The 18,933-nt window shown below is 42.1% G+C and overlaps 1 long non-coding RNA gene across 1 annotated transcript in view; it reads left to right on the forward strand.

The window, feature by feature from the left end:
* LOC129037444 (uncharacterized) overlaps positions 1-18,933 on the forward strand; it is a 108,404-nt gene that overhangs the window by 37,348 nt on the left and 52,123 nt on the right. Inside the window, exon 2 of the long non-coding RNA XR_008502811.1 lies at positions 786-932. This is a non-coding gene — a long non-coding RNA (uncharacterized LOC129037444). The remainder of the gene's footprint in view (positions 1-785; positions 933-18,933) is intronic.

An 18,933-nucleotide genomic window follows, 5' to 3' on the forward strand; every position in this document is an offset into this window, starting at 1 on the left:
TTTTTTAAATGGTGTCCCTCTGAGCAGAAGCATCCTGTGGTTTTGGCTGGTAGATAGTTCTTTGTGCAAAGAAAAAAGTGTACTTTCCTCAAAACAATGGAGATGGTTAAAAGATCAGTGGTTGTCAGGGCCTGGAGAAGGCAGGAAAGAAAAGAAGGATGAACAGGTGGAGCACAGCAGAGTTTTAGCAATAGCAATGAAGCTATTGTAAGATACTCTAATGGTGCATATATGTCATCACACATTTGTCAAACCCATAGAATGCACAACACAAAGAGTATACATAGTATACATAGTAATGTATACTATGAACTTTAGTTCATACTAATCTATTAATATTGATTCATCAATTGCAACAAATGTACCACACTAACATAAGATGTTAACAATAGGGGAGACTGGGAGTGGGGTGGACGGGGTGGGCAGGGGTATGTGAAGCTCTCCGTACTTTGTGCTCAGGTTTTTTGTAAACCTAAAACTGCTCTAAGAAATAAAATCTGGTAATGAAAAATAAAAAGGGAACCTATTTAACTATTTCTCATAAAATATTTTCAGGCACTCTAAAAGTTTTCATGTTCACATACACAATGACATGACAATAAAACACACTAATCTGGTTTTAGCTGATAATCTAATGTAGTTATATGTGATTCTATCAATATCCGACATGGAAAAAAAGCAAAACAATGTACCTTCCTCCAGGTTTCCACAGAGCAGCTTCAGGCATTCATCTTGGTGAGCAGAGTGCAAGCTGGATTTTCCTACCCACTTGCTCTCTTCCCCAGGTGTCTGTGCAGTACACAAACTGTACAACTGTGTACAGTGACCATTTCTACTTGGGTCTCTAAACAAGGGCTGGTATAGTTACAGAGACTGAAGACTGAGGAGGACCATCTCTGTAGGATGCCAAGGATTGACTGGAGAAAGTCTGGGTAAGTACACGTCACAGGAAACCACACAAGAAATACCCTTTTGTAGGGCAAAGAGGCAAGGTCAGAGCCCTGAGAGACCCTTACAACTGGTATTAAAGCAGAGTGAAAAGAAATCTAAAGGGACAGGTCTAAAGGGACATGGGACACAAAGCCAGGAAGGAAGGAAGCAAACCTCAGCAATGCTGTACCTGGAGGGTGATGAATGAGTCGCAGAGGCTCCCTTTCTGAGCTGGGATTAGGAGTTGATAATGGTCTTGCAAGTGCAGTTCTGCAGAGCGAAAGGGCCCGGTGCCTTGCAGCAGAGACACGTTCTGGGAGAGAGGGTTAGGATTTGAGTAAGTTCACACTAGGAGGCTATATATACATGTGTGGCATTGCCCAGGGGCTGGAGGGAAAGAGGAGAAGGAAGTGCATCCCAACAATGATTGGAATGCATCAGCAGTGCAAAACAAAACTCTTGGGAAAACCAAATTGTGTCTTGGATTGTAGTTCAAGGAACTAGTAACGGGATAAAAAGCTTTTGCCTCCAGGCCAGCAGCGTGAGTCCAACCCAGGTTAGGAGTTAGCAGTGTGTTTCAGATGTCAGTGTGAAAGGAATCCATGGGGCCAATCTAACCTTCTAGTATTAGAGTAATCCTGAAAAGAACCACCTGCCACAATAGGTTTTTTTTTTTTTTTTTTTGAAACAGAGTCTCACTCTGTCCCCCAGGCTGGAGTGCAGCGGCTCCATCTCTGCTCACTGCAAGCTCCGCCTCCCCGGTTCCTGCCATTCTCCTGCCTCAGCCTCCCGAGTAGCTGGGACTACAGGCGCCCGCCACCGCGCCCGGCTAATTTTTTTGCATTTTTTCAGTAGAGACGGGGTTTCACCGTGTTAGCCAGGATGGTCTCAATCTCCTGACCTCGTGATCCACCTGCCTGGGCCTCCCAAAGTGCTGGGATGACAGGCGTGAGCCACCGCGCCCAGCCCACAACAGGTAATCTTAGCAGCCTGCTTCATGAGATGAGTGGTAAGGGAAGATGAATTGTGATACTGGCTCATTCTTAGCCACGGAGGGAACCTCTTTAGAGTAAGACTGGAGCAATATGGACAATTTGTACCACTCCTTTATATATAGGCCAATGCTCCTCGAAGCTTGATTCATGGACCAGTTGCACCCAAATCACCCTGGGATGCTTATTAGCAATGCAAACTTTCCTGGGTCCACTCTAGACCAAGTGAATCTGCATCTTTAGGGATGGGATCTGGGAATCTGCATCTTAGCTTCTTAAGTGATTCTTGTGTACACCGAAGTTTGAGGATTATTGGGGCAGATCAGAGGTTCTCAAACTTTAGCATGCATGAGAATCACATCACTTAAAGGGCTTGTTAGCTTACAGGTGCCTGGGCCCCACCTGCAGAGTTTCCAATTCACTATCTGGGATGGGGCTTGAGAATTTACATTTCTAAAACATTTCCAGGTCATGCTGCTGGACTAGAGACCACACTTTGAGAACCATTGCTGTAAATAGAGCTCTTTACCTGGCTCGGAAAGTGTAAAATCGCCCTTACCATTCATCCACATAATTCAGCTAGCTTCTACCATCCTGTCATATAGATGACTAACACCCATGACCTCTTTTTCACCTTGTTAGATAACTTCTAGTTTTAAATTGACAATATAAAAAACGATCACACCTGGCCAACTCTAATCTTGTATATTGTTCTGTTTCCACATGTTTATATTATTATCAACACTGTCCTTTCCTCATTTTTGGTGGTGACCTGTTCAACTTTGTGTTACCTTGGGCTTCAAAATGCAAAATCAGCTCCTTTCTTTGCTTGCCATAAGAGATGGCATGCAAAAAAAAAAAAAGCTTCCAAAGTAGAGGAACCTGAAAATATTCTGAAATTCAGAAGGTGTTATTTTGGGGAGCCTTTCTGGGACAGGATGTCCCCATCATCAGCTAGAGGAAGCCCAGCTTCTGATAAACAAAGTTGTGCCTTGCACAGATCAAAGGGAGCCATTTATTGAAGGAAGGGATGGAAGTATTTGATGAGGCCCTTCTGCAGACTCCCTGTAAACAGGATAAACCCTATCAATGAAAGCTTATACTCAGCCAGGCCACAGTCCCCAGGAACAATGGAGCAACAAGAACATTGGGTGGTGAGGAAAGAGCCTTGGTCCAGACAAGATTGTTCTGCCAAGAGAATGGCCGTAAACAGGATTAGTTGTAATGAGATTATGAACTTAGGACCTGGAGGCCTGAGCTGGAGAGTTCAGTGTTACATAAAGAAAAGACACAGAAGTAGCTCGTGGGGTGAGAGGATGCCAAAAGGACAAGGACTTTTCCTTCCTAGCATCCCTCTAGCCCAGGGGTGCCATCTCTCTGGGGAGGAAAAATTAGTCACTGTAATTGCACATATTGCTTGTGGGAGTAGACAAACTAGGGACTAAAGCACCAAAGTAGTGGGCCTCAATTAGGGGATGCTGGCAATGTCTGAAGACATTTTTGGTTGTCACAACTGGGTGAGGTAGTGCTACTAGCATCCAAAGGCAGAGGCCAGGGCTGCTGCTCAGTATCCTACAATGCACAGGACAGCCTTGCACAACTAAGAAATATCCAGCCCCAAATGCAGAGGTTGAGAACCCCTGTGCTGGAGTGACGGAGAGGGAATCCAGCTAGGATGCTGGTAGATGACCAGCTGGAGACGAAGCGTGGCAGTGGTGGGGAGGGAGCAGGCAAGTATTTCATGGGCTTAGTCTAGAGGGATGTCACATTAGCAGTCCTCAGAAGGTGAAAGTTGGTTGTTGAGTGGGGGTGGATGGAGCAAGAAAGTTATTTATTTTATGCATAAAGCACATACAGTGCATAAAGACATAGACAGCATTTCTGGGGTATTAAAGTTTCATGGGGATTGGCGGGGTGCTTGGGAAAATAATGTCTAAAAAGCCTCCTTAGGAGGTGATAATGAGAAAAAAAGAAGGTTGAGAAACACTGATTAGACTCTAGAAATTCACCCACTTTCCCCAGTTGCATCCAGGATTCACGTGGTGGGATCTTTCTAAGAAACAAATCTATGGCAGTGACTCCATGGCTACGACTGGTTTCTTATTGCCTTCAGGATAAAATAGAAATATCCTTGTATTTTAAGGCACACTTTTTTTTTTTTTTTAGAGGGAGTCTCACTCTGTTGCCCAGGCTGGAGTACAATGGTGCAATCTCGGTGCACTGCAACCTCCCCCTCCCGGATTGAAGCATTTCTCCCACCTCAGCCTCCCAAGTAGCTGGAATTACAGGCATGCACCACCATGCCTGGCTAATTTTTGTATTTTTGTAGAGATGGGGTTTCACCATGTTGGTCAGGCTGGTCTTAAACTCCTGACCTTAGGTGATCTGCCTGCCTCGGCCTCCTAAAAGGCACACTTTCAATCTGGCTCCTGCCACATTCTACCTAACATTCCTGGTGTCAGCCATAGTGAATCACTGAGAGCTGTTCCCAACCCACTGAGCTTTTTCTCTGCAGGCCTGCATCACCCCATCCTGCCCCTTCCTCTGACACCCCTCAAGTGGCTAACTGCTACTCCTTCTCAGCTCCTCCACGAGGTCTGCCCTAACTTCCTCAACACTGGGCTGCTTGCCCCTTTTCTGCACTTCCCCTGGCATAGGATGTATCTTACTCCTATTGTAGCATTGTTCCCACTTTGCTATAATAATTTACTTCCTTGTCCATAAGGAACTCTTAGGCAGGCATCTATGCCTAGCACAATGCCTGGTGCATACTGAAACCTCAATAAATATTGGTTAAAACCATAAGATAATTTGCACTCATTATCTCCTTTCATCCACTTAACCTCCTTTGAGATAGCTATGATTATCCTCATCTTGTAGAAAAGTGCATGGATTTCTCAGATGAGGAATGGGTATAACCTTCTTCTATGCCCTCTTCTGGGTCCTAAACCTTATCTAGACCTATGGCCAGAAAAGAGAATGAGCAGGCTTCCTCCAGGAGCTATGTTACCAGTAGAAAGAGCATAACTTAGAAATGAGTCACAGAAAAAACAAAGTGTAAAGACAGAAAGTGAGTCAGGGATAAGGGTTTTATAAATACAAGTGTTTCCCATTCTGACATCTACAGGATAAACCAAAGGCAGCACCTAGCTCTCCGAAAAACAGTTTGAAACCCATTGCCTTAAAGTCCTAGAGCTAAGATATGCATTTTCAATAGAGTGACCCCAAACTGGACTTTCTGGCACCATTACTGAAAGGGTCACTGGCTTAGTTACAGAATCTACAGGGTATGATAATAGTTGAGATGGAAGTCCTCAGGGTGCAGTTTGAAGCATAGACCTTGAGAACCTGGAGATCAGCGGGAAGGTCAGGACCCAAGGCACAGTTTAGGAGTCATCATTAGTACGTAGGGCCTATGTTACAGGTGGTCTTTGAAGCTCTGAGAGTGAATGAAATTAGAGAGGGATAAAAGTGTGGAGTGGAAACACGGCTGAGTATGAAAAGTGCCAAATAATCTCTCAATATCTTGCATTTTCAGTTAATTTTTTAATCTATAGCTTATCTTCTCAATTAGTTTACAGACTCCTTAGTGTTGGGGACAGCTTTAGATACTTTAAAAAATTTTAAAGATGCTTAAGAATTTAATTAACAAATTAATTAAACCTTTTCCCTCCATCATTAAACTTCTGGAAATAGCTGTAAACCAAAAATAAAATCCTAAACCTTCTGACCATGTGAATGGACCCATCCTCTCAGTAAGGGCATTCCAAAGTTAACCTGAAAAACTAGTTCAGGCCATGATGGGAAGGGAGGGTCAGACATGCCTCATTATACTTTCCTCCCTTTTAGAAATACTGATAGAACAGACTTTTTAAGCCTGATAAGAAACATTTTTACAGTCTATTCTCTCTGAAGCTTGCTACCTGGGGGCTTCATCTGTATGATAAAACCTTGGTCTCCACAATCCCTTATCTTAACCCAGACATTCCTAAGTCTTTAGACAATAACTTAACTCTTTCAACCAATTGCCAATCAGAAGATCTTCTAATCTACCTATGACCTGGAAACCCCCTGCTTCCAGCTGTCCCACCTTTCCAGACTGAACCGATGTACATCTTACATGTATTTGATTGATGTTTCATGCTTCCCTAAAATGTATGAAACCAAGCTGTACCCCAAGCACCTTGGACACATATTCTCAGGATCTTCTCAGGGCTGTATCTTGGGCCATTTGTCACCCATATTTGGCTCAGAATAAATCTCTTCAAATACTCTACAGAGTTTGACTCTTCGTCACCACAGCTTTCCTTTTGTCTTTACTTCCTTTAGTTTTAACTATTTGGGTTCTGCCAGCATCACAGGACTGAAATGTCTCTTTAGCAAGTTGCCTATAACTTCTACATTTTCAAATCTACTGGCCTATTCTCAAGTCAACTTCCACAATCTCTGCAGCAATCAGCACTACTAGTTCCCCTCATTCACTGAACAGTTGCCATCCTTGTCTTTCATATCACTGTGTTCTCTTGGTTCTTTCTCAGACTTCTTTGCTGAATATTACTTTCAGCCTCCCTTCCTGGCTCCTTTTCCTCTCTTAGTCCCCTAAAAGAAGATTATTGTTCAAATTTCTCTTTGTCCCTCTCCTCTATTTTTTCAGGTTCTACCTTGACAGTCTCATCCGTGTTCTCAGCTGTGGCTTCTAGGATGATGACTCAAGCCCTGATGTCTTTCCTGATCATTTTGGGCCTGATTCTCTGGAACTGGGGGAGGAAGCTGAATGCTGGTCCACCTTTTAACAATGTGGCCAGCAGCCCTAGGTTGATACTGGAAGCAAACATTAGTATGGTAAACTACACAAGGACAAAGGTAGAACAGGATACACAGGGGTAACACTGACCTTAAAGGGGTGTTATAGACTGAATGTTTGTGTTCTGCTCAAAATTTGTATGTTGAAACATATGTATATCTCATGATTTCGCTCCCCTCTAATGTAATGGTACTAGAAAGTGGGGTCTTTGGAAAGTATTTAGGATTAGATGAGGTTGCAAGATGGAGCCTTCATGCATGGGATTAGTGTCCTTAAAGAGAGTCCTGAGAGAGCTTGCTTCCTCTTTCTGCCACGTGGGGACACAGGGCGAATACTGCTGTCTATGAAGCAGAAAACAAGCCCCTCTAGACACGTTATCTGCTGACACCTTGATCTTGGCCTTCCCAGCCTCTAGAACTGTGAGAAATAAAATATCTGTTGCTTAAGCCACCCAGTCTGTGGTGTTTGGTTATAGCAGCCTGAGCTGACTACAAGGGACAGTCAGCCAGGACACAAACTTGAAGAACTGGAGCAAAGATGGGAAGAGAAAGAGATGCCCGGTGCATGTGGGTCTGCTGTCAGTTCAGGATTTCTCTCCTGGACCCTGAGTTCCCGCCATGGCATAGCTCTTACCTGGATTTGTGTACTACTTATAGGATCAGGAACAGTACATATGTACTGATTTCCAGACCACATTTCCATGAGGCCTTGCCAGATCCTTCCACTGGGACCTCCTGGCTCCTTCCTCCAAGCTCACTTGACTTTTGTTCTCCAGGGTTCTACACTTGGCTCACATCTTTACATTTCCTTTTTCACTTTGCTGGGTGATCTCATCCACTCCCACGGCTTGAGACACTATTTTTAAGCTGACAACTCCCAAATATGTATCTCTAGCCTAAACTCCAGACCTGTAAGTCTACCTATAAATTAAATAAGAACCTAAAAATCAATATACCCCAAAATGAAGCTATTCTTTTCTCCCCAAACTGACTCTGTTCTGTCTCCTGTGTTCTCACTGCTGGATAATAATACCAATGTTCATCCAAGCTAGAAACCACTGCATCATCCTTGACTCATCCACCTTTCTCCATGTGTGAATCAATTTGCCTCTTAATCATCTGTCAATTTATTCACACTTTTCCTTCTCCACTGCCAATTTCTTGGCTACTCTTCATCATTTTTCACCTGGATATTCCAGTTGTTTATCAACCAGTCACTTGTGTCCAGTTTCACAACCTCCCAATCAGTCCTCCAATGCCATTATACAATTTTCTTTAGAGTAGGAAGCTGATGATGTTACTCCATAGTTCAGTGACTTCCCATTGTCTCCTACCAGATAAAATCTAGACACAATTCTTGACACACACTCCTCCTTCTCTATGTAGGCTTATTTACAGACATTTTCCTAGTAGTACTTCATACCTTTGGTACGAATGGTGTCAGTCTCCATAATTGACCATGCTGTTTCACAATTCCACACCTTTGCACATGTGTGCCCACTACCTGGAATGCCCCTTCCCTTTATTCTGGTGGATTAAGTCGTTCAAGCCCCAGTCCCTGCATCATCTTCTCTTTCAGGCCTTCTCTGACCTTTTCTTTTTTTTTCTCTATGCTCTTCTTCTCTTACATCCATTGTATATACCTGTTTTCCAGCACTAGTGGGCTAAATTCTAATTCCTTGTTTTAAGTTTTTATCTTCCCGTCTAAATTCTGAGTTCTTCAAGGACAGGGGCCTTATCTCATGATTTCGCTTCCCTCTGCAGCTAGCACAATGCTTCTAATACTGTGTTCCTTGGATTACTAGTCTTATTGTTACAGGTAGTTAGGCATGAGTGGCACATGAAAAGGATCTTCTCCCCCCACCCACTAGGAATGTCAGATTATGGTTCGACAATTATCACAATGACTCTCTCAGGAAGAGACAAGCTCCTGCTGATCCACAGCTGTTAACATTACAGTGTTAATTGCATGCAGACACCTGGGAAAAGCAACTTCCTGGGAATATGCATTAAAAGACAAAATGGAGTATGACTTTCCAGGGGCACACCACTGGAGAAGGGAAGAAAGCCTCAGACGTGCACGCGTACAACTTCCTAAACACACTGCGCACGCTCAATTCCCAAGGGTAAGGCAGGCACTGTGCATGCGGGCCGCCCACCCTAAAGAAAGAATCACCCTAAGGGAAAAGGGTACAAGATGGCAGCCTATAAAGTCCCAAGGTCAAGGTTAAATGCTGCACTTGTTCTCCAAGGCACCCACTGGATCTCTTCCACGTGTTCTTTCCTTTCTTTCCTGTTCTAAAGCATTTTTAATAAACTTCCACTTCTACTTTGAAACTTGCCTTGGTCTCTTTTCTTGCCTTATGCCCCTCAGTTGAATTCTTTCTTCTGAAGAGGCAAGAATTGAGGTTGCTGTAGACCTGTACGGATTTGCCGCTGGTAACTGAGATACCTTCCACCAGTCACACTATGGGTTATTTTAAAAGGTATTCTTGAAATGAGAATCGGCGGTCAAATAAATTTTGGAAAAACTGCATATTCACATTACCTGTGAGCTCAGAGAAGTCTTTCAGCAGAAACCTGTTTAATCTGGTTTAACTCTGTCCCTTCCAAACCCAAGGTCAGGGAAAGACCCTTAAGCAGATCCTTACAACATATGTGCAACAAGCAAAGGTAGAGATGTGCCCAGACAAAGGGTGATGTGGGAAAACAGAGAAGGGGCTGCCCCAGGGTCCAGGGGTTCTGGAAGCATTTTTGGAAAAAAATGATCTCCATCACTCACAAGAAGATAATGGCCAATTTAACCCTCAGAAAGAAAACTTCCTAGTATTCTAATGTCTCCAGGGACTAAACTTCAGGATTGAATGTAACTATCCAAGGGTTTTATTACCCAGGAAGGTCAAGCCTTCCAGGATGTTTTCTTCTCTTATTCATTCCTGTGGTCAGAGTCAACTTTGAACTGGTCTGCTCCACAGATGAACCACATCCTTCAACTCACTTAACAGCATCTATTATCCTATTGTTGCTTATATTTTTCTGGTTATGTCCTAATGATCTCCAGCCACAATACCAGAGGGCAGCCACTGGTCATTTACACTGTCATCTCATGGACTATAAGAGGCCCAAGCACATAGTGAGACTCAACAAATGTTTATTAAATGCAGTGAACACAAGCATAATCTAATTCTTCCTATTTGCCTTGAGGTGGCAGAGATGCAAATGTGGTGACCCAGAGCCTGAACTTGGGCACTTGGAGCTCAGGTGGAGCATTTTCTGCAGTGGCTGAGGCTGAGGTGGGCAGAACTTTTCTTCACTGCTTCTATCTAGAAGAAAGGAAATTAACTAGTCCTACTGAACTCCCAGACCTGTGAAGAGGAGAAAGGGGCAAGGCAGCAGAAAGGGGCAAGGCAGCGTCTCTGACTTGGATATCCAGCACATTCCCCCAGAGACAGCCATTTGTTTTGTAAACCAAAGGGTGTCCAAGACAAGTCTCAATCAATTTAGAAAGTTTACTTTGCCAAGGCTGGGAGTGGTGGCTCACACCTGTAATCCCAACATTTTGGAAAGCTGAGTTGGGCGGATCACCTGAGGTCGGGAGTTTGGACTATCCTGGCCAACATGGTGAAACCCCATCTCTACTAAAAATACAAAAATTAGCTGGTGGTGGGCGCCTGTAATCTCAGCTACCCAGGAGGCTGAGGCAGGAGAATCGCTTGAACCTGGGAGGCGGAGGTTGCAGTGAGCTGAGATTGCGCCACTGCACTCCAGCCTGAGTGACAGAGCAAGACTCTGTCTCAAAAAAAAAAAAAAAAACAAGTTTATTTTGCCAAGATGAAGGACACCCCATGACACAGCCCCAGGAGGTCCTGACAACATGTGCATAAAGTGGTCGGTGTACAGCTTGCTTTTATACATTTTAGGGAGACAGGAGACATCACTCAATACATGTAAGATTTACGTTGGTTTGATCTGAAAGGGCAAGACAACTCAAAGGGAGAGGGGCAGCTTCCAGGTCATAGGTAAATTTAAGCATGTTCTGATTGGTGATTGGTTGAAAGAGTTACTCTCAGTATTATTATCAGTAGAAAGGAATGTCTGGGTTATGATAAGGGGTTGTGGAGACCAAGGTTTTATCATGCAGATGAAGCCTTCAAGTAACAGGCTTTCGAGAGAATAGACTATAAAGGTTTCTTGTCAGACTTTAGGTTTGTGTTGATATTAATGCTGGAGGGGTACAATGAGGCACATCTGGCCCCCACTTTACATCATGGCCTGAACCCGTCTTTCAGCTTAAATGTTAGAGGGCCCCGAGGGGTGAGTTTTATTTTTGGTTTGCAGTTTTACAGACACTGGGCTATATTTCCCATTTTGCATAGAGGCAGGCACCACATAGAGATGAAGACCAAGCACTGTGTTCAATGCATGGACTGGAATCCTTGCTTCACTACTCGCTCGCTTTGTGATTCTAGGCAAATTGCTTGACCTCTCTGTGCCTAAGTTTTCTCATCTGTAAAATGGGGGGTGATAATCACAGTACCCCTTCCTCCTAGGATTCTTATGAAAATTAAATGAGTTGCTATTCATGTAGAATTTAGAAGCAAGTCCTATTTAAGTGTGTGAAAGGAAAATAAATTTTGGGACCCCCAAATCACAAAGCCAAAGGGAAAAGCCAAGCTGGGAACTGCTTAGAGCAAACCTGCCTCTCGTTCTATTCCTAAAAAAGATACCTGCTAAGATAAAAAAAGTGACATACCTTCCTCACAAGGAAATTCCCTGTGGACAAAGGACAGACAGAACTCAAAGTCATCCCTCTGCTCATGGAGGTAAATGCATAGCTGATTGTTTCCTTTGGAAAGGCTAACTAGAAATTCCAAAGATTGCCACCATTCATCTCTTACCAACCCATGACCTGGAATCCCTCTCCTCGCTTGGAGTTGTCCTGCCTTTCCAGACAGAACCAATGTACATGTTACATATATTGATTGACATCTCATGTCTTCCTAAAATGTATAAAACCCAGATGTGCCCTAACCACCTTGTCGTCAGGACCTCCTGAGGAAGTGTCATGGTTATGTGTCCTTAATTCTGGCAAAATAAACTTCCTAAATTGACTGAGACCTGTTTCAGATAGTTGGGGTTAACAAGTGTTTGTGAAATCACTCAATCAATGTTAGTTGCTATGCTGGGGCAGATCCAGAATAAGACCACGGATAATGTATTAAGCCGTTCTTGCATTGCTATGAAGAAATGCCTGTGATGGGAATTTATAAGAAGAGAGGTTTAATTGGCTCATCATAGCTCTGCAGGCTGTACAGAAAACAGTGTCAACATTTGCTCAGCTTCAGGAGGCCTCAGGGAGCTTTTACCCATGGCAGAAGATGAAGCAGGGGCAGGCCTATCACATGGAGAAAGCAGGACAGAGAGAAAGAGAGAGAGTGAGAAAGAGAGAGAGAGAGACAGTTCCACACACTTTTAAATTACCAGATCTAGCCAGGAACTCATCACAAAGACAGCACTAAGCCATGACCCAAACACCTCCCACCAGGCCCCACCTCCAGCATTAGGGATTACAATTCAACAGGAGATTCGGATGGGGTCAAATATTCAAACTCTATCAGATAATTACCTGCGAGCACAAATTATCTATATTGCCGGCACCTACTATTTAAAAATAGTAATAAGAGCTGCTACTTTCATATCCGATTCCATCCTAAACATTAACTAGAAGGTGGGCATTATTTTCATGTTTTATTGAGTAAACAGGCTCAGAGGTTAACATGCTCAGTGCCGCACAGTTGCATATTAGGTGGTAGAGCCAGGTTCCAAATTCATGCCTGTCCCACTGCCAAGCCCAATACCTTTCCATCAAGGACACTTTCTTTTTTTTCCCCCATGGGGAAAGTTTGGTTTAGAGGCAACCCAGTACATCCCCATGACTTACTTGTTGGGAAGTGGTTCATAAACCACTTACATCACACAATTCATATCATATCCAACCTGTGTGTTCAGAATTAATTAGTATTTATTATAAAAGTTAAACTGATATGCAACATTTGCTTTTAAATAAAAAATATTAATAGCAAGTCTCTTTCCTTCTTCACCTTTTCCATCCCCACTAGTTCCTAAAGTCTTAGGAAACATGAAAAATCATCTGTTCATTTGTAAACATATTTTTTTAAAATAGTATTTAGAAATGAGATTATACACTGTTTGGTATCTTCTTTGGATTATGTAACATTTATCTAAGCTATTTTAAATCCAAGCACTCATTCTTAGAATCGTCTTATACTTATTGGGATGTTTTGGTTGAAAGTCTACTGATGGCGCTTACAGCTCAGGGTCACAGCCTGTATGTATAACCAGAGCCTGTGGGCTCATTGTGCATCGCATTTTCATCTAAGAAAAGTCCTTATCATATTCTATGTGCATCAGATACCCCTCAGATCAGAGCAGGGGTCTGTGGCTAGAATTAAAAAATCTTTTTTGTCTATCTGGGCTTTTTCAAAACAAAGGCTTCAATATTCAACACAACTCTCAAACTCCCATCTTCACTCCCAGCCTTCTCTTTTGCTCTCTCTCTCACTCTCTCTCATATGTACTCTCTCTCTCTCTCTCTCTCATTCACAAGCTTTCCTTTCTCGAACCCTATGGAAAATTACCATGCATTCCTACTTCTAGCAGAATAGAACCTCTTGCACAAGAGGAGTGGAACAGTGGTCAGAGCATTACAGCTGACTCATCTTGACCAGAGAAGGTTACAGCTGGAGGCCCCAGAGATTGCCCACTTCCCCCCTCCATTTGACAGCAAGGGAAGCAATGGCCGGAGAGGATCTGGAACTTTCTCTCAATTTCACTGAAGGCCAGAGGTAAAATCAGGATTGTCTGAAGACAAGTAAGGTCAGGTGCATAGGGTTATATGTAGGAGTGTAGTTAACAGGTATCAGAAACTTGGATTTAATTTAGAGGTGATTAGGACACACATAATATTTTTCAACTATGCATGAACTATGGGATTCTGCATTTATTTAAAATATGGATTTGTCCATTAATTCTTTCTCTTGAGAGGGCACTTCTTTCAGAAATGATCTAGGCACTTAAAAACATTTTAAAAATACATACACGTGAGATCATACTTTCACAGTGATATAAGCATCATTGCTCATATCCCTAATGAACAGATGGGGAAAAGGAGGTAGAGAGAGAGAGAGAGATGGAGAGTCAGCAACTCACCACAAGAATCTCCTGGTTGCCTGTCTGGGCTTCTGTCAGCTCCATTTAGTTGAATTTCTATTCAATATTATTACTGAGGTCTTATACTTAAGAACATATTCTTTGGGTTTCCTGCTTATCTCTAAGCTGAAGAATTTTTTTTCTTCTATTCGCTTTTCCAATCTTCAGCTTCCATGACCTTAAAAAAAAAGTACACAAACTAAGCTGGTCTAAAAGCAGCCTGTTTGCAACCTGATATGAGACCTGGAATGCAACCAGATAAACCTTGGTGTAGGGTTCTCTAAACACATTCAACATTTTTTCCAAGAGGCAATCGGTTTATTTCCTTTGAAATGCTTGATGATGAATTAACAGTACATTTCCGAAACTATTGAAAGAGCAGAAGTAAAATGGTAGTTATACATGTCAGAATGGGAAATAGAGAGCTATGGAATTTGTCTTACTTTGAAGCTTAAACCCCTTTTAATATTCCTTATATTTAGCCACATGTATTTTTAAGGTGGAAATTAGTTAATGGAACATTCTCATAGTCCATATTTTTTATTAAGGTTGATGTTTGATGAACCAGATAATGTCTACTCATTTTCTGCTTTAAAGTTTATAATTCTTGATAAAAGGAAAAGTGGTGAATTATGTAAGCCAACCCTGAAAAGTATTTCCGTATTGAGTTTTGTTTGTTTCAAAGAACCTACTGTACATATGCAAAAAAATATGTATTGTCAATTGTTTTACCAAAGCCATGAGTCCCCTTGTCAGCGTAGACAGAATCAGTTGTCTTTGTGTATGAGAATATCATGGAAAAGCACAGATGTAACAAGGGTTCCTTCCAAACCTAAGTGGTAGAATTATGTGACTTAAATTGTGGAGTCAGGACTAATCTCACAGGCTTTCAAAATTGCTCCCTCTTATCTCTTTAACCTCCCTTTCCTCTTTTATCTAAGGAGGGAGAGTGAAATAAGTAAATAATCCTGGATTTGTGAGAGTGGAAGGAAATGTATTATGACTTTTAAGGTCCTATTTTAATACCTTTGACTAATGAGACATTAATTACAGTGTTAAATAAATCTTGAGATGATTTCAAAGCAAAGCCTGCTCTTTTTTTCTTCCACTGATTTAATATCTAGGGAGTTCCACCCTATGAAGGGCAGTTTCTTCTCATTGGCTATCTTCGACGGTCCAGGCCAAATAGGACATTTGAGTCCTTTCAAAGTGGCCTTCAAGTCCCCTCTCAGCCCTTTTAGGTGCTGCCTTGTCAGTTCATGTCCAGCAGCCCTAAGCAGAGTTCAATCAACATCTTCCCTCTCCTCCAAGTCTTTGCAACTGCTCTTCTCCTCCTGGCTGCCTGGCATTGCTGTTTAACCCAGAGCCTTAAAGTCTCTCCCACTGCCTGCTTGCTGAGACACAGTCACAGTCATGACCTTCAGAGTTTCTCTTGCTGCCTGGGCCCAAACTGCCATCTCCACCAATGTCTTCACCAGCACCACCATCCTTGCCGCCTATTGCCAATACTCACAAAAGCCACAGCCTAACAGTCACCACTAAATTCTTCATCAGAGCTTCTGCTGTTAGCTCTAGGACAACGGTTCTCACCCAGGGGCCATTTCCTACCCACTCCCCTCAGTCCCAGGGAACATTTGGCAAGTCTGTACACATTTTTTGGTTGTCACAACTTGGGGAGGTGAATGCCACTGGCATCCAGTGAGTCAAAGGCAAGAAAGCTGCTTAAGAATTTACAATACACAGGAGGACCTCCATTAACAAAGGATTACCCAGCCCCAGATGTCAACAGTGCTGAGGTGGAAAACCTTGCTCTAGGAGATAGCGGAGGCCTTTATTCTCTTTCTGTACCTTTGGCAAAAAAACAAAGATAGAAGAAAACAAAACACAATCTGTCCTCCAGGCACACCTGGAACCCTCTGGTCTCTTCCCTACTTCTCAGTTTAGGACTGGAGAGAAAACAAGTGGGATTTTGTAGAACCTGCCTTTTCATTTATGGCGTGGGTCCTCTCTCATCTGGGCAGAGGCTGGGACAGACAGGCTCCATCTGAACAGAAGAACCCATTTACACCAGAGGTTGTCAACACTGGCTGCACATCAGATTCATGACATCCAACATTTTAAAAATACTGAAAATACAGATATTCAGAATTCAAATGGAATTGGCCTGTGATGAGGCCTGAGTGATACCTTTTAAAAACTCTCTGGGCTGGGCACAGTGGCTTACCCCTGTAATCTCTGCCCTTTGGGAGGCTGAGTGGGGCGGATCACTAGAGGCCAGGAGTTTGAGACCAACCTGGCCACCATGGTGAAACCCTGTCTCTACTAATAATACAAAAATTAGCCGGGCATGGTGGCTTGCTCTTCTAGTCCCAACTACTTAGAAGGCTGAGGCACAAGAATTGCCTGAACCCGGAAGATGGAGGTTGCAGTGAGCCAAGATTGTGCCACTGCACTCTAGCCTGGGCAACAGAGTCAAACTGTGTCTCAAACAAAACAAAACAAAACACTCTCTAGATTATGCTAACATGCAGCCAGAGCTAATAACCCCTTGGACCGGTCACCTACACAATGGGGGAGAGAACAGATATCCCCAAAGAACTGAATGAAATTATTCTTCCAGGATCTTTTTAGTGCTAAAAAACATCTGATCTTCCAGTAGGAGGGAAGTCATTTAACTGTGTGGTCAGCATGGGTGATCTGGGCAGATACAGATTATTTTAGATTATTTGATGTTCTTCACTGGAGTCTTTCTATGGCTTGAATTGAGGCTTATTTTTAATAATAAAAAAGTTTTAATATTTATCAAAATCAGGAAAAGAAGGTAAATTAAAGATTAAAAGCCATCCTCATAATTAAGCACTCTATGCTAGCTATTTATTTGTCTTAGAAAAAAATGATTCTTTCCTCTTTTAGAAAGATACAATAATTCTAAATTAAAGTTTCGAGATAAATTATGACTTATGAAAAATAATGGGATAGTATCATAAATAAAAAACATTGTCTGCATGAAATATGACCACTCTAATCCTGTACATTTCCTCCCCATTTCAGTACAATGAAGTTTTTACAAGGCAAATTAATCTAGCATTAACCTTGAAATGATTACCCTACCTTACTGATGAAACTGATAAAACAAAAATACTTTTAATGCTAAAGAATCTTGTTACATTCTCTGTAACTTAAGTAAACTATATCTAATTTCTCTTTTTTGTCCCCATTCTTTAGCCACACACTTAGCATTCTGTAGCAAAATAATCACTGGACCCCAAATGAGAAGCCTGAGTTCTAGTTCAGGCCATAGAACTGCTTTATAAAGTCAATTAACTTGGCTGGGCTGCTTCTTCATCAGTAAAGTAAAGGCATCACCAGGTGATATATAAGATCACCTCCATGTTTAGGAATTAGTAGGAAGGCAGATTATTGGTTTGACAACCCTCGATCAAATGAAATGCCTGGTTTTCTGTCCTGGTATATAGTGTGGGAACACGTCATATGTAAAATATGGTATATATGCACATATATAATATATACACACGTATGTATATATAAAAATTAACATATATATGCTATGTATGTATATACAAATTAACATATATGTGTTTATATAACATATAACAACATATATAATATATATGACATATATATAAATTAACAAACATTTACTGAGCACTCTGCTAAAGAAATAAGGTAGTGCTATGGAGAATTCAAAGAATTGGCAATTATATCCCTGAGGTTTTACTATAAAAATTATAATTTAGGCCGGGCACGGTGGCTCATGCCTGTAATCCCAGCACTTTGGGAGGCTGAGGTGGGTGGATGGATCACTTGAGGTCAGGAGTTCGAGACCAGTCTGACCAACATGGTGAAACTCCATCTCTACTAAAAAATACAAAATTAGCCTGGTGTGGTGGTGCCCTCCTGTAATCCCAGCTACTCAGGAAGCTGAGGCAGGAGAACTGCTTGAACCCAGGAGGTGGAGGTTGCAGTGAGCCGGGATCGTACCATTGCACTCCAGTGTGGGCAACAAGAGTGAAACTCTGTCTCAGAAAAAAAAAAATAAAATATATATATATATATATATAAAATTTAGTTGGGGATATAAACAGTCATATCAGATAAAAGTATTCAGAATTTCCAGTTGATATTTAATAAAATCAATCAACATTTATTGGATACCTACTGAATGATACCTACCTGATAAGTATCACAAATAACAGTGCTGATTTGTTTAGAATAAAGATGCGACTTTTTCCTTCCTTTAAGTAAACTACAGTAATACACTACATTAAAACTTCAGTTAATGGTATATTTGTAATGTTATACTTCTAAAGAAGGCCTCTAAATTACATAGGCTCCGGCCTCACAAAACCTGGTTTTTCTCCTGATGGGGCAAACTAGGGAATACAGCATGGAAGCAAAACCCACCAATGGCCTGATGTCCCTAAGTTTGCATTTTGGCTGCTGTTGGGATCACTATACTATGTCTGTGTTGGGTCAACTGGAAGTTGTGGGCAGTCATATTCTTTTCAGAAAAGCTTTCATTGTTAAAAGCTACATCTTGACCAATACACATGCACCTTAACCAGAAGCATGGTGAAACCCTGGGCAGTACACGGATAACATCTAGGTCAAGGCTAGGAACGTGGAGTTTAGCCATGGGCACCACTCTGACCAGCAGAACACCTTGTGGGCAACGGGCTGAATGACCTAGCCAACTAAGAGAATATCTAGTAGACCCAAAAAGTTTGAAAAAGGGGAGAAAGTGTAAAAAAAGAGAGGCAGACCAGCTACATAATTTGGAGGGTCCACTACAAAATAAAAATGTGGACCTATTGTTGAAAAAAATGTTGAGAATTTTTGGTAACGACAGCAGAGCATAAAGCCATGAGTGGGACCCTGGAAAGCATGAAACCCTGTTGAGTCACACATCTGTGAAGTCAGCCCTGAAGACAGCAAAAAACTTAGGAGAAGGGTGCTC

The sequence above is a fragment of the Pongo pygmaeus genome, chromosome 4, assembly GCF_028885625.2.
Source record: "Pongo pygmaeus isolate AG05252 chromosome 4, NHGRI_mPonPyg2-v2.0_pri, whole genome shotgun sequence".
In the NCBI taxonomy this organism is placed as follows: domain Eukaryota; kingdom Metazoa; phylum Chordata; class Mammalia; order Primates; family Hominidae; genus Pongo; species Pongo pygmaeus.